This window comes from Larus michahellis, chromosome W (assembly GCF_964199755.1).
Source record: "Larus michahellis chromosome W, bLarMic1.1, whole genome shotgun sequence".
NCBI classification, from domain to species: domain Eukaryota; kingdom Metazoa; phylum Chordata; class Aves; order Charadriiformes; family Laridae; genus Larus; species Larus michahellis.
In genome coordinates, this window is record NC_133929.1 from 20,969,505 (window position 1) to 20,986,068 (window position 16,564).

Below are 16,564 nucleotides of genomic sequence, written 5' to 3' on the forward strand. Positions count from 1 at the left end.
AGAGAAGGGCAACAAAGCTGGTGAGGGGTCTGGAGAACAAGTCTTATGAGGAGTGGCTGAGGGAGCTGGGATTGTTTAGCCTAGAGAAAAGTAGGCTGAGGGGAGACCTTATTGCTCCCTTCGACTACCTGAAAGGAGGTTGTAGCGAGGTGGGTGTCATTCTCTTCTCCCAAGTAATAGGTGATAGGACAAGAGGAAACGGCCTCAAGTTGCGCCAGGGGAGGTTTAGACTGGATATTAGGAAAAATTTTTACACTGAAAGGGTTGTCAAGCATTGGAACAGGCTGCCCAGGGAAGTGGTGGAATCACCATCCCTGGAGGTATTTAAAAGACGGGTAGACATAGTGCTTAGAGATATAGTTTAGTGATCGTTTTGGTCAGAGTTAGACTGATGGTTGGACTAGATGATCTGAAAGGTCCCTTCCAACCTAAGCAATTTTATGATTCTATGATTCTATAATCCATTTCTAACCACTGTGATTTTTAATTACGCTCCTCTCCCGTCTCCCTGCTCCTCTTCAGCAAACCTGTCTCTCAAACCTAAGGGCTTCGGGAGAGGACTTGGGCTGTCGGTACAGTATCTAGCAGTCAGCACTAATCCAGGTTAGAGGTTTTGAGCGCTAATGCAATACAAGTAATGAGCATAATATAACTCAGAAGGAATGGTCAAGTCTGCAAAACCAAATATTTTTCATCAGCCAAAGAGCAAAGGGAATAATTAATAGAAAAATAAACGGGTGTGAACACAGTGGAAACAGATTTGATTTAAAAAAATCAAAAGAATATTCATAAAATTCATTTTTTATGTATTCACTCACCTCTAAACAGCTCCCATGGATTATTTATTATGGACCCCAGTAGTTTTAATATTTTCTTCATTAATCAAGTCTGTATTAATCATGTATTGTTGATTTCAAACACAAGGGAGAAACACAATCATTATTTTTTATTTGTTCTTAAGTTAAAAAAGTGAGGTTAAAAAGATTCCATATTTATTCCTATCTTGAAAAGTTTTCATGTCTGAAGGAGGGAACAGAAGGGAATTTATAAGAAAAAGCAGGTACTGTTTAAAGAACAAAAATCCACGTCTCTGCCTCTAAGAAAATAATTTATCTTTGAAGGGAGATTTCCAGACTACTTTTCAGTGCTGTTCACTAAATTCTCTTCTACTGCAGCAAGACTTTTCCAAGGTAGGATACAGAATTTGTAACTGTAGTCAGAAATACAGTCTAATACAGTAAAACTGTCATTCTGTCAAGTTTTGCCACCTTGATCAACAAGTGATGCTTTTCTAGAGTTTTTTTCTAGCTATTCAAGCTAGGACAGCAGCAGCCATGCTTGCTGCCTTCCCCTTAATCATAGTTAGAAGATGTAATCAGAACTTTATTTATTCTGGTGGGGTTTTGGTCCTGAACCTTGTAGAGGAAGGTCTCTCTTATCCCTCCCATGTGGATCGGGAAGGGGGGAAGGTTATTAGATAGTTATAGGGTATTTATGCTGACAATTCTGCTCACAGCTTATTCTGACCACAGGGGTTTTTTCAGTGTCATGTCAGTTAACACAATTCTTGGCTGCCTTTTTAAGCATTAGACTATTTTCATAGACTTGGTAACAGTGAATTAAAAAGTCATCCACAAAGAAACACCACTGTCTTCAGGAAAACTAATATGGGTGGTATCTGGTTTCACAGCATCAACTGAAAAGAACAAGAAGTCTGGAAATATGGTTGATTATTTATTCCATTTATTATTATTTATTGTAAGTGGCTCTTAAATTATTAGATTCTTAGCCAATTTGGCCCTTGATTTATCTGATGACTCTAGTACTGTTATAGCAGGAATGGTTGATTTCAGTGAGGAAAAGCTAGATTATATATTGAGGTTATTCTATTGATTAAAATACTGAAAATGGAAGTGTTAGAAAATCAAGGTGAATCTTTAGAGTTGATCCTTACATTTGTACAGATTGACAAGATGCTGACATTGCTGACATCCAAGTACCCTAAGTGTTATTACAACAGCGTCCGTATGCATGCTGTAATCCCTATAACGATGTAAATTGTACCACCCTCTTGAAGAAACTTTCTGAAAAGTTTTGCAAGTAATTTCATGAATGATAGGACAATTGATCTTGGAAGTAATGGTCTTGGCTCAAGGGAATTCAATGTTTGTCTTTCCAATTGCTTTCTCAGTCTTGAAAATCAGCTCATGTCATTTCTAGTTTTGTCTCACGTTCAGCTCAGGTCAGTTAGATTGTACTGAACTAATTACCCCAATTAAGTAAAAAAAGAAACAAAAGTAACTTTTATGTTTGTATTTCTGGGAACTTGATAACATTTACAGAGGTTTAAATCAGGTAAAAAGAAATTGAAATCTGTGGAGTTACATGATTATAAAATTTTTGTGAGAAGATTGGCTCAAAATGTAATGGGCAAACTATCTAATGTGTGCGGATGTGTTTCAATAATGCGTCAGCCAATTTCTGCTCATTCTGGTCAGCCAATTTCTGCCTCCTTTAGACTAAGCAGTTTTTTTTCATTTTATGCAGAGAAAAAAAAACCTTTCCACCCATTAGTAAAGCTGTTAGAAATGTTTCAGTAAGCATCAGGACACCCTGTTCTGTCGCAAAGTATTTTCTTTATATATTTTTCTAAACATGTTCCTCTTACATATAAACACATATTAGAAGTCTTAAGAAAAATAAAAAATATGCAGACTTGCCATTGAAGGGAATATACAGAACTCAGGGCAACGAGATAATTTGGCAGATATCCTATACTTCTAATATGGGAGAATGTTCAAAAGGGCAGAGAGAGGGAAAAGAATCCAAACCCCTCCAAAACACAAAACTGCCATCAACCCTCCAAAACAATTAAAAAACCCTGTCCAGACAAAACTCTAGTACAAAGCAAACTAAAGTTCTGCTTTTTCTCCAATTTCGAGCACTATTTACCAGTCACCAATACAGCAAAGGACATTGATGTCTGTACACAGTGAGCTCTGAGAGGTGGAACATTTAAAGGATCAATACCATTCCACTCTTACAGCATAAAGCACAATGCTACCCTTCCAGTAAGCTTGCTCAAAGTGACACAGTCATTTCTAAATGGCACTGTGGCATTAAAGTTTGAAAACATAAGCACTAAATTGTGAGAGATGTAGGGGCAACACTTAGTTGTTCCCATCAACAGAGAAGTTACACAAAGCACAAAAAAATGTTTGGCTTTAAACTTTAGTATAATTTTCACCAGAATTCTATTATTAGCAGCTTCAATCTAATATTCTGATGTAAGATAATATTCAAGTAAATACTCTGACTTTATAGTTAATTTTCTTTAAGCCTGTTCCAGTTTTAGACAGATTTCAAGGCAGCTGTCTTTTCCACCATTGCTTTTAGTTGTCCTTCCAAGTAGTCATTGCCACTCTATGTAGCCACAATCCTTAGCCAAAACAGTCCATAAAAGCCACTCAATTAATGGTGAAATTATACAATTTTCAAATGTGTATTAACAGATTGGCTTCTTTGGGTCATCACTGTATTAAAAGCACACTAGCATGGTGGACCTATCATAATTTAAGAGTGAATTTCACTGTGAATAAAGCATCTTAACTGATTTTTTGAGTGGGTTAGCACTGGTCCATTGATAAAAAGCCATAGCTTTTAAAAAAAGCATGCCAGTTAAAATGGAATTAATAACATTACTTAAAATACTGCTTAATAGTTAATAAAAGCTTTAAATACTTTTGCGTGATGAAAACTGAAGTAATGACTTAGCTTAAACTATCATCTGTCCAATCCACCATAAGGTTTCAAAAATTATTTTAAGCCTTCTCATCTAGCTGGGGGGGGAACAACCTTCAGCTAACATATTTTAACATTATATATTTTATTTGCTTTTTTTTGGAATAGCAGTGGAGGAAAAAATAAATAAAAGCATTGCAGTGATGAAGTGGTAAAGAGGATCAAGGCTTTTTTTTTTTCAGTTCAGTGTTGAAATTTCCAGAGTGATTATATTTTTTTTCTTTAAAACAAATATCTCATATTAAACAGTAGTAGTCACCTCAAGCAGAGTAAAAGGATGTACAGGTGCTACACACAAATGTGTGGGTTGCTAAGACAGTGACCGCTATCAAAGACCAAGTACTCATCCTTACAGACGTCACTGAAGCCCACAATAGCTGAACTTATGCTGCTGGCATGATAAATGCTCTCAGCAATGTTCAATAAATAATGCAAAGTCCCAAACGTTGCCACAATTTACTATAACTCTTAGCATTACACTTTCTAATGATGATTTTAACTTGTTCTTGTTTTTCCTTCTTCATTGATGTCATCTCACCTGTCCTGGTTTGGGGTAGAGCAGAGCCAACTTTCTGTTCAGTGAGAGAGGCTCTTGCTCTTACTTGTTGCTGTGGCAACCAGGGTCAGCTGACCTGGTTGTTTACCTCATGGAGGGGTTGTACCTGTGGGGAGGTGTGGACAGGTCAGGTGACCCAAACTGACCAATCGGGTATTCCATCCCATGTGCCATGCTCAGTATAAAAGCTGAGGGATCAAAGGGATTAGGTTGTTTTTTCTTTGATGGTTCTTCTTTGGTTGTTCTTATTTGTTGGCTCTCTTTCTTCAATGACTGACATCTGAGGAGGACCTTGTCAGCTCATCTGCTTTTTGATCCCGGTCAGTGTGTTTCAGTTCCCATTTGTCACTGAGTCCAGTCTGGAACTTCCTTAGCGCTTGCCAGTGATATCTCCCTGGGAGCTTGATATGGTTTTGTGTATATTTGTATATATTGTATCTATTTCATTATTTCCTTTTTATTTTATTATTAGTATTTCATTAAAGTAGTTTAGTTTTTTCTAAACTCACAAATCTCTCTATCTCTCTTCCTCTCCTTGGAGCGAGATGTGGGGGAGAGTGTCTGTCATCTTGTCATTGGCTAACCCGGCCCAAACCATGACATTGTCTTTCAGTCTCTGCCCCTTATCCTCATTTCTCCTGTTACCTAGCAAATTTCTCCATTGCTGAGCAAGTGCATGGTTAAACCCTTAAAACAAAACTCCTCTCTTGCCTATATTCAGATTGCAGTTTCTTAATTTCAAATAGTCATGACAGAAAGTACTTAAACTGTAAAATACTTACCTTGCTAAAAATATTACATTTTGTCCATTTTCTGAGACAGTAAATATCACTCACCATGTCACGATCTGTTATCAGGTACTGATGCTTTCCTGCTATAACCACCTTCATTTTAGCCAGTCTGTGCATGATCTTAACTAAGAATTGGTAACCAAAAATTAAAAGGAACTGCCAAGTACTCTCAGTTTAGCTGAACTTGATAGGGTAGGAAGCACTCAGTACCTTGCAAAATTAGCTCTTAGAAAATCGAGGTCTAATTCCATCAGTAGACCATGTTTCATACTGCAAGCTGTGGGGTACTGATTTGATCTCTAAATGAGAGGCCAAGAAAAGGGGGAAATTAGCACATGCAGAGTTTCATACTGCTTTTTTCTTTTTTTCTACATTTTTTCCTGTACCCAAGCAAACTCATTTAGCATTTTCTCAGCTATTGCTGCACAACCAACTGTGTTTAACCCTGCATGTGTAATTAGATTTGGGTGCCTGCATTTGTTCCCTTCAGAAGACTGGGACCATGGGTTAATGCAATGTTCAGTCAGTCTTCTTAAACCAAAGCACTCTTTAATTTTAAGGAACTAAACATAAATGAAATTGACATTTACAATAACTGAGTATATGCTACTCTGTCCTGGTTCTGGTGGGGATAGGGTTAATTTTCCCTAGGCTCTGGCAGGGACACAGATATTCCATCTCATATAAGCCATGCCCAGTCTGTATCTGGGAGTGGGCAGGAAGTTGACACTTGGAGTGGGCTGGGATGTCCTAGGTCCGGTCCCAAGCAGTGGTACAGTAATACTTTTTCAACATTCCTCTACCTATTGTTTTTGTTTTCTTGTTCCCTTTGCTGTTCTGTTAAACTGCCTTTGTCTCAACCCACCAGTTTAGTCTTTTTCTTCTGATTCTCCCTGCATAGCCGTGGGGGGAGCTTGAAAAGGCAGCCACGTGGTTCTTTGTTGCTGTCTGAAGCTAAACCATGACAGTCCTTTTTGGCGCCCAATGTGGGGCATGAAAGGTTGAGATAACAATAAATCTGACCAGAGCTTGTTAAAATGAACTTGTTGTGTGCGTTTATTAGTTAAATAGTTGCTGGTCACCATGTTGCTTTGTTCTCGTGGCTGTGTTATGTAAATTCCTATATGGTTTATGTACTTCCCATGATGCTGTTTATCACCTCTGGGAGAAGGATCAGGATTATCATTTTGCTGTCCTGTGTGATATCAACTTAGGATATGATAAAAATCATTGTTCAGATGCTTATGTTGGGGTGTTTATGTGGTATTGCTGTCCTGCCCGTACCTTGGGCACTGTCTCTCGGAACTTATTAATAATCACACCCAATCCTCCGCTCTTTTGCCTCCCTTTTCTCCTTCGGGTCAGGTATGACAGCTTTTGAGAATTTTGAATATCCTTGGGATGCTGAAATGAAGATGTCCCGATTGAATGTGTTCCAGGTCTTGTTTAAGGTTAAAAACTATTTAAGACCCACCCAGAGATCTGCCCTGAGGCTGGATAGTCATGGGTGGCATGTGGGAGAACATGGACAGGTATCTAGAGAGCTGCTCACCTCTAATGGTTTGGGACTTCACCCCTGAACGACTACAGGACTCTGATAAAGTGATAGAATATTTGCTGTTCAATATTATGCAGCATCCTCGGGGAAGAGAGGGAAGCCAGACTGACAGATGCTGCGGCTACTGCAACCCCTGCAGCAGACACTGCACTTACTGCAACCCTGGTGACAGGCACTGCAGCTGAACCCAAAATCCAACCTGTACTGGTATTAGTTGCCCCTATACAGAAGAAGAAATACACAAAGAAATCAGTTCGCTTAGTAAGGGATGATGATGAACCAGGGCCATCAAGAGAATATGGCCTACTCCACATCTGTATGGGCCAGCATCTTGACTATTAGGAGCAGGCATTTCTCTACTCGAGAGAGAGAGTACAGAGGGTACATACCACGAGGCACCCTGTGGTTCTACCTGCATGACTACGGAGAGGACAGGAGGAAGTGGGATGGACAACCTACGTGGATCCTGCGGGCACGGGTACAGGAGTTGCAAGGAAGGACCACCACAAAAGGGGATCCCTCCAGGAAAAGTGCCGCCCCAGTTTCCAGCAGGCAGTTCCCCAGACAGAGCAGAAGGCCTGATCTTGCTTCTGATCCTCTTGAAGGAACTTCCAAGTCATTTCTGCAAGAAGTGAGTAACGGATACTATGACCAGGATTAGAGGGGCCCTGCCTCTGGCCAGGTGGAGGAAAGGGACAACCGGGTTTATTGGACAGTGTGGATTCGATGGCCTGGCACATCAGACCCACAGGAGTATAAGGCTCTAGTGGACACGGGTGCACAGTGTACCATTGAATCATAAAGGGGCAGAATCTGTCACTATTTATGGAGTGACAGGGGGATTCCCAAGAGTTGACTGTACTGGAGGCAGAAGTGAGCCTAACTGGGAATGAGTGGCAAAAGCATCCCATTGTGACTGGCCCAGAGGCTCCATGCATCCCTGGTATAGATTACCTCAGGAGAGGGTATTTTAAGGACCCAAAAGGGTACCGGTGGGCCTTTGGCATAGCTGCCTTGGAGACGGAGGAAGTTAAACAGTTGTCTACCTTGCCTGGTTTCCCGGAGGACTCTTCTGTTGTGGGGTTTGTTGAGGATCGAAGAACAGCAGGTGCCGATTGCTACCACAACGGTGCATCGGCAGCAATATCGCACCAACCAAGACTCCCTGATTCCCATCCAGAACCTGATTTGTCGGCTAGAGACCCAAGGAGTGATCAGCAAGACTCGCTCACGCTTTAACAGTCCCATGTGGCCATTGTGAAAATCTAATGGAGAGTGGAGGCTAACTGTAGACTATTGTGGTCTGAATGAATCATAGAATGTGTTGGGTTGGAAGGGACCTTTAAAGGTCATCTAGTCCAACTCCCCTGCACTAAGCAGGGACATCTTCAACTAGATCAGGTGGCTCAGAGCCTCATCAAGCCTGGCCTTGAATGTCTCCAGGGATGGGGCCTCCATCACCTCTCTGGGCAACCTCTTCCAGTGCCTCACCACCCTCATGGTAAAGAACTTCTTCCTAATGTCTCATCTAAACCTACCCTGCTCTAGTTTAAAACCATTGGCCCTCGTCCTATTGCTACATGCCCTTGCAAACAGTCCCTCCCCAGCTTTCCTGTAGGTTCCCTTCAGGCACTGGAAGGCCGCTATAGGGTCTCCCCGGAGCCTTCTCTTTTCCAGGCTGAACGACCCCAACTCTCTCAGCCTGTCTTCATAGGAGAGGTGCTCCAGCCCTCTGATCATCTTCATGGCCCTCCTCTGGACCCATTCCAACAGGTCCATGTCCTTCTTGTGCTGAGGGTTCCAGAGCTGGACACAGTACTCCAGGTGGGGTCTCATGAGAGCAGAGTAGAAGGGGAGAATCACCTCCCTCTCTGGATCTGCTGGCCACAGTTCTTTTGATGCAGCCCAGGATGCGATTGGCCTTCTGGGCTGCAAGTGCACATTGTTGTCTCATGTCCAGCTTTTCATCTACGAGTACCCCCAAGTCCTTTTCCACAGGGCTGCTCTCTATCACATCATCCCCCAGCCTGTACTGATAATGAGGATTGTCTCGACCCAAGTGCAGGACTTTGCACTTGGCCTTGTTGAACTTCATAAGGTGTACTTGGGCCCACCTCTCTAGCTCGTCCATGTCCCTCTGGCAGATTGACCGCACCACTCAGCGTGGTGTCATTGGCAAACTTGCTGAGGGTGCACTTGATCCCACTGTCTGTGTCATTGATGGAGATGTTGAAGTCATGCTGCTGCTGAGTACTGCCGTGCTGGACATGCTAGAACTGTAGTAATAACTGTAGTCAAAGGCAGCCAAGTGGTATGCCACAATTGACGTAGCGAATGCATTCTTCTCAATCCCTTTGGCAGCAGAGTGCAGGCCACAGTTTGCTTTCACTTGGAGGGGTGTCCAGTACATCTGGAATCGACTGCCCCAGGGGTGGAAACGGAGCCCTACTATTGGCCATGGACTGATCCAGACTGCACTGGAACAGGGTGAAGCTCTGGAACATCTGTAATATGTTGACAACATCATCATATGGGGCAACACAGCAGAAGAAGCTTTTTGAGAAAGGGAGTAAAATAGTCCGAATCCTTCTGAAAGCCAGTTTTGCCATAAAACAAAGTAAGGTCAAGGGACCTGTGCAGGAGATCCAGGTTTTAGGAATAAAATGGCAAGATGGACGCCGTCAGATTCCAATGGATGTCATCAACAAAATAGCAGCTATGTCTCCACCAACTAGTAAAAAGGAAACACAAGCTTTCTTGGGCATTGTGGGTTTTTGGAGAATGCATATCCCAGATTACAGTCCAATTGTAAGCCCTCTGTATCAAGTAACCCGGAAGAAAAACAACTTTAAATGGGGCCCTGAGCATCAAGGTCTTGAACAAATCAAACAGGAAATAGTCCATGCAGTGTCCCTGGGGCCAGTCCGGGCAGGACAAGATGTTAAAAACATGCTAACATGCTCTGCATCACAGCCGAGGAGAATGCCCCTACCTGGAGCCTCTGGCAGAAAGCACCAGGGGAGACCCGAGGTCGACCCCTAGGGTTTTGGAGTCGTGGATACAGAGGATCCGAAGCCCGCTACACTCCAACAGAAAAAGAGATATTGGCAGCATATGAAGGGGTTTGAGCTGCTTCGGAAAGTGGTTGTTAAAGAAGCACAGCTCCTCTTAGCACCTTGACTGGTGCTGGGCTGGATGTTCAAAGAAAGGGTCCCCACCACACATCATGCAACTGATGCTACATGGAGTAAGTGGATTGCACTGATCACACAGCGAACTCGAATGGGAAACCCCAGTCGCCCAGGAATTCTGGAAGTGATCATGGACTGGCCAGAAGGCAAGGATTTCAGAATGTCACCAGAGGAGGAGGTGACGCGTGCAGAAGAGGCCCCACCATATAATACACTGCCAGAAAATGAGAAGAAATATGCCCTGTTCACTGATGGGTCCTGCCGGATTGTGGGAAAGCATTGAAAGTGGAAGGCTGCTGTGTGGAGTCCTACACGACAAGTTGCAGAAGCCAGTGAAGGACAAGGTGAATAGAGGCAGTTTGCAGAGGTGAAAGCCATACAGCTGGCTTTGGATATTGCCAAGCGAGAAAAATGGCCAGTACTTTATACTGATTCATGGATGATGACAAATGCTCTTTGGGGGTGGTTACAGCAGTGGAAGCAGAGCAACTGGCAGGCAGCGCAGAGGCAAACCCATCTGGGCTGCTGAATTTTGGCAAGGTATTGCTGCCCGTATAGAGAATCTGGTTGTGAAAGTACACCACGTAGATGCCCATGTACTGAAGAATCGGGCCACTGAGGAACATCAGAACAACCAGCAGGTGGATTGGGCTGCTAGGATTGAAGTGGCTCAGGTGGATCTGGACTGGCAACATAAGGGTGAACTCTTCATAGCTCGATGGGCCCATGACACCTCAGGCCATCAAGGAAGAGATGCGACATATAGATGGGCTCGTGACCGAGGGGTGGACTTGACCATGGACACTATTGCACAGGTCATCCATGAATGTGAGACATGCGCTGCAATCAAGCAAGCCAAGCGGTTAAAGCCTCTTTGGTATGGAGGACGATGGCTGAAATATAAATATGGGGAGGCCTGGCAGATTGTGGGAGGGCGATATAACCAAAATTGCCAAGGCAAGCGCCATGTGCTCACAATGGTGGAAGCAACCACCGGATGGCTGGAAACATACCCTGTGCCCCATGCCACTGCCCGGAACACTATCCTGGGCCTTGAAAAACAAGTCCTGTGGCGACATGGCACCCCAGAGAGAACTGAGTTGGACAACGGGACTCATTTCTGAAACAGCCTCATAGACACCTGGGCCAAAGAGCATGGTATCGAGTGGGTGTATCACATCCCCTGTCACGCACCAGCCTCTGGGAAGATAGAACGATACAATGGACTGTTAAAGACTACACTGAGAGCAATGGGTGGTGGGATGCACATTTAGCAAAGGCTACCTGGCTAGTTAACACCAGGGGATCTACCAATCGAGCTGGCCCTGCCCAATCAAAACTTCCACGTACTGTAGAAGGGGATAAAGTCCCCGTAGTGCACATGAAGAATATGTTAGGGAAGACAGTCTGGGTTAGTCCTGCTTCAGGCAAAGGCAAAGCCATCTGTGGGATTGCTTTTGCTTAAGGACCTGGGTGCACTTGGTGGGTGATGCAGAAGGATGGGGAGGTCCAATGTGGGGATCTGATTTTGGGTGAGAATAGCCAATGAATCAAATTATATGATGTTAATTGCTGAATAACCCTGCCACTGTATGTCCTCATTACTATAATTGCTATCAGTTGTACTACAGTAAGAATCACCCAAACTAATGACAGATGGATTTTGATGAAAAAACGAGTGAAGCGCAGCAGTGGTGGGATCAGAACTGACCTCAGCAGCTGGTGCCCAGCAACTTCCTTGAGAACAGCATCTTCAACCCACAGACCGTGGCCATGGGCCACTCCAGATACAGCATACAACAGTCCAGCACCACACAGCATCTCACCTGCCCTGAGGGACTGTTATAACAGATGGAGCCCAAAGCCATGGATTAGATGAACTCAACAGATATTTCAGAGGGATGGCCCATAGACTAAGGAATTATATCTGTATGTATATATATGTACATATATATATATATATATCAAAGACAGAGGAAAGTGGTGGTAATTAATTGGAAACTGTAAGATCTGGGCATGACATAGATGGTATAGAATAAGGGGTGGATAATGTCCTGGTTCCAGCAGGGATAGGGTTAATTTTTGCAAGGAGCTGGCATGGGACATGGTTATTTGATACCATGTGAGGATATGCCCAGTATATAGTAGGGGAGCTGGCCTGGGAGGGAGCAGGAAATCGAAGCTGGGGAGCTGGCTGAGGGTGTACCGGGTCCTGTTGGTGAGCCGTGGTACATTAATAGTGTTTTTACATTCCTCTACTAGTCTTCTTGTTGTTGTTTTCCTTTTTCCTTTGCTATTCTGTTAAACCGCCTTTATCTCAACCTACCAGTTTGGCCTTTTTCTTCCAATTCTCCCCCATTCCACAGCTGGGGCAGAGTGAGCGAGCAACCCCATGGTTCTTTGTTGCCAGATGAAACTAAACCACAACACATTTTACATTTGATGCTTGCCTTTTTTATTTTCTTTCAAAATGGTCAAAACCATGAGTCTAACACATAAATCTTTAAAGAAATTTCAAGGTTGAAAAGAAATTTCCAGTAAAATAATTTGTTTATAGTGTTTCAACAAGCTTTTCTTTATACATTTGCTGTTCCCTGAAATCAGTTATGTTCATCATTGCCTTTAAACTATTTCAGTTTTATAGATGCTCTATAACGTTTTGGTGTGGAAAACAGTGATAAAATATTACACAAGGAGATTTATCTTAGCTCTTATGTCTTGGTGGTGGTTTTTATGCAGCTACAGACAGTTCTATACTATAAATCCTAATTTTATTTTTTTATTAAATTAATTTTTCATCTTCCCACATAATTATCTAAATTCTGTAAACTACACAGGTAAACCTCTTGGCACAATATTTCATACTGACAAGAGAATGCTGAAAGAGAAATGTAGCTGGATAGACTCCTAAAATATTTAGCGCTGATTTATGCATTTTGGTAAATTCAGTCACAAGAGCAGAGATAGGTAAATAATAGGGAAAATTATTCATGGAGACATTTACAAATCCCTTACAATTTGGCTATTGTCCTACCCCTTATACTTGCTCGTTTTAAAACATATTCAGCAGGATTGTTTTATTGGATGATGTCAATATTCAGTCATGATAATTCTTGTACCAATATTAGTATTTACATTTGAGCCAGAAAATTATTTCCTTTTGTTTACATGGTCAAGAAAGACATGATATTATGTAACATAATTCCAACACATATAATAGATAAGTATTATAACTGATTAAAGATATGCTGGGCCATATTTTCTAGACCGTGCTTTTGCCAAGAAAGGTTGGACCAGATGATCCTTGAGGTCCCTTACAACCTGGTATTCTATGATTAGAGTGAACAGCTTTCAAGCAATACAGTACTTGATAACTGTTCACATAAAGGTATTTAAATTAATGAAGAAGTGATAAATACATTCATAAAAATGACGGGGCAAAGGTCTTCAGCATTCTGAGGTCCTTTCAACTGGAACTTCTGCTGTTGAATCAAAGAGAAAACCTTATTTGGTTTGTATCAACTAAACTTTTTTTTGTCATCAAAATAGGAGACGGAGGAGTTCTTGTCCATTTAACACAAAATTGTTCTTTTCAGCCTGAAACAAAAAGTTTAATTTTGGGACACTCAGGAGAAACAAGAACTCATAAAACTGTTATATGAATAAACATCCTTTTATTCTATAGCTTACAAGGCCTGAGGAGACCTCATGTCGTTCGTCTCGCAGCTTGGCCTCTCAACATTTATTGAAGCATTTTATAGAAGGTAAAACAGCTCCAACAAGAGCAACCTGCTCCAGAAAATTCCCCCAGCTTCTAGCTAGATTACTTAGTAGAAGCCAGGTTTGGTTTTGTTCCTGCCTTGAGTGGGAAAAGAGCTTTTATTTGAGCTGCACGTGAAGGGGGAAGCAATGAACCTTCAGCTCCATTGTTTGAACAGTCACTCAGGAGGATTCCAGGCCCTTGCTCAATGTGCTTTTGGTTTAGACGAAGAGAAACAGCTTTACAAATATAGAGCAAGAGCATTTGTCCGAGAGCACTGTATCTATGGCACTCTGTTGATAAGTGTAAGATCTGTCTCCTGAAGAGGAAGGAACTCAGTTCTTTCCCATATCTCAAGCTGTTGCGTGAAAAGGGGCAAAGTGGTTTTGGCAGAAAATAAACCCCCTTGCGTTCTAACACTCCTCACCGAGGTGGGAGGCTAGGTGCAGCTAGGTTTAAATTCTGAGTGATGCCCAATACAGCACTATATCAGTCCAGTCGTGTTTAATATGTATTAAACTATCACGATTTGGATACACTAATAGTGGACTGCACCTTCAGTCTAGTCGTGCTCCTGAACTAGCACGGCCACTCTCCAGTCTTTGGTCGCGTTCAGTGAGAAACCAAAATGACTAGCTACAAAAAAAAGTGCAGTTTATTTAAACAACAGATATATAGGTTCTTAGGATTGCCGGTGATAAATACACTGTCTGCAAAGCATGTGCAAATAAAGGTATTGTTACATATGCAAAACGCGTGACAAAGTTATAAACGATACAGCCTGTCTATAAATGTAGGAAAGAGATTCTCTAGAGAGATTTCCAAGTTTCCTGAGAAAGTGCTCGGTATAATCTAAGTCTTACCCAAAGGCGTCCCTATGGAGGGGGGAAGAGAGGCTCAGTCTGTTGACTGGTCCCGGAAGTCAGTGATGGAGTCCTCCTTGACTTGTTCGTGATGATGTCTTCCCTGATATCCCCCCTCTCTCAGGCTATTTTTATACTATTTTTTTTATCTTCAAAGTGGAGTTTGAGTGACTTTAGTCATAAATACTTTTATTATGGTTGGTGTACTCGAGGAGGAGTGGTCACACCTCGGGGGCGGATAGTCTCCGGGATGGAGGTGTGTTTTGGTACATTGTAATGAGCAAAGTTCGCACAAAGGACAGCATTTCATCAAAATTTGATGAAATGTTGGCTTGGGTAGCGAGTAGGCCGCTTATCTGTTTCGTAGTAAGCAAGTAGGCAGCTTATCTGTTCCATAGTACCATCTCATTCCCATATCTGCTGTTTGTCACAAGGGAAGGCCACGGAATAATCGCATTCCATTCCATCCCTCGTGTAGTTTTGCAAACAACCTTGTACAGGGAATCGCAGATGTTGCATTCTTCGTGTGCCCGCTGCAGCTGTATTCTACCTCAGAAGCCTCTTGACTTTATGACTTTCCTTAATGTGTGAACAATGCTGTACTTTTGTTTTCTTGGCCAATTTAGTAATTATTCCACATAAGTGAATGCACTAGCCACATTACTCAATGAAGGAGAATATTATTTTCTGCTGGGGAAAAAAAAAATCTATCCATACAATTAAACAGAATAAATAATTCAAGAACTCCCTTAGAAGGCATTTTTGTTACTTGATAAAAAGTTCATGTATTGTTCCTAAGAAGGAACAAGTAAGAGAAATGTCCAGGAAAATGAGGTATACTTTGAGCACCTCTGGAGTTTGGAAATACTTGTCCCTCAGAAAAATATTTGATTGACATAGTCATTAGTGTTCTCTAAGGCCATGTTTCTCAAACGGGGGTCTAGGGTCAAAATATGATCAATGAAAATGGCTGTAAAATAGAAGCAGGGAAACAAACGCAAAAGAGAATAAAGAGATAAAAGCAATAAAAAAATCAGATTAAACGTTGAATATGCATTTATATGTGAATGTAAACAACAGCCACTGCAACATACTGTACAATGTACATCCTTCATTCCCCTCCCCTCCTCCTTCCCCTGAAACGATGATGAAATTTCACAGATAAGTTTAAGCTTACACAGTCCACTTACTGTCTACCTTTGGCTGTGTTTTAAGCCCCTTTGCTAGGCCAGCATAGGAACTTGTGTGAACCTGCAATGAGCTGGTGTGGGGAATGAAACCAAAAATCAGGTATACGTAAAGAGCAATTTTGGGTGAGGTCAGCTCTTGAAGTGGCTTATTACAGAACTCTATATGTTAAGCAATGTGCTGGTTCAAGAGAGGGACAGGACCACAGCAGACCCCATTGATAAGTTATAGCTATTCTGAGAAGTTTCCCAAGTCCAAATCTGATCTCGCATACGCTGATTACAGTCAAGTAGTCTAATTCTTGCACAGGCAAGAACATAAATCTTATACTCTAAAACATAAACCTATTCGCCGAGACAAGCAGCTCCAGTGCAGGCACGTCTGCAGCAGCGCTGGGCAATAGCAGCGAAAAGAGGCTTTTCCTGAGATTTTCTGAGGTAGGGAAAAGCCAGGGCAGCGCAGGGAGCCGGCAGCTCACATGAGGGTGACTGACGAGGCGGGGGCAGGGCCAGCAGAAACGGCGGCCACCCCCACTCCCCCAAAAGGCAGCCCTAGGGAGCGCGAGCGACCAGGATCGCTGCGACCAGGACGGGCAATCAGGGCATGGTGCGTCAGCCAGGGCGTGGTGTGGCAGTTTGTGTGAAAGGACGCGCAGGAAGGGCACGGAAAGCTCTGCCAGCTCAAGAGGGGAGTTCAGCTAGTGAGAGGGAGCTTAGCCATGGTCTCTTCCCCAGCAGAAAGCTACATCCTCTGCACTTGCCAGAAGAGATGTAGCAACACAGACAGAGCTCCCATGGAAACATGCAGCCACCGAGGTCTCAGGCTGCAGGGAGTGCCACAACCTTACCCTACTAGT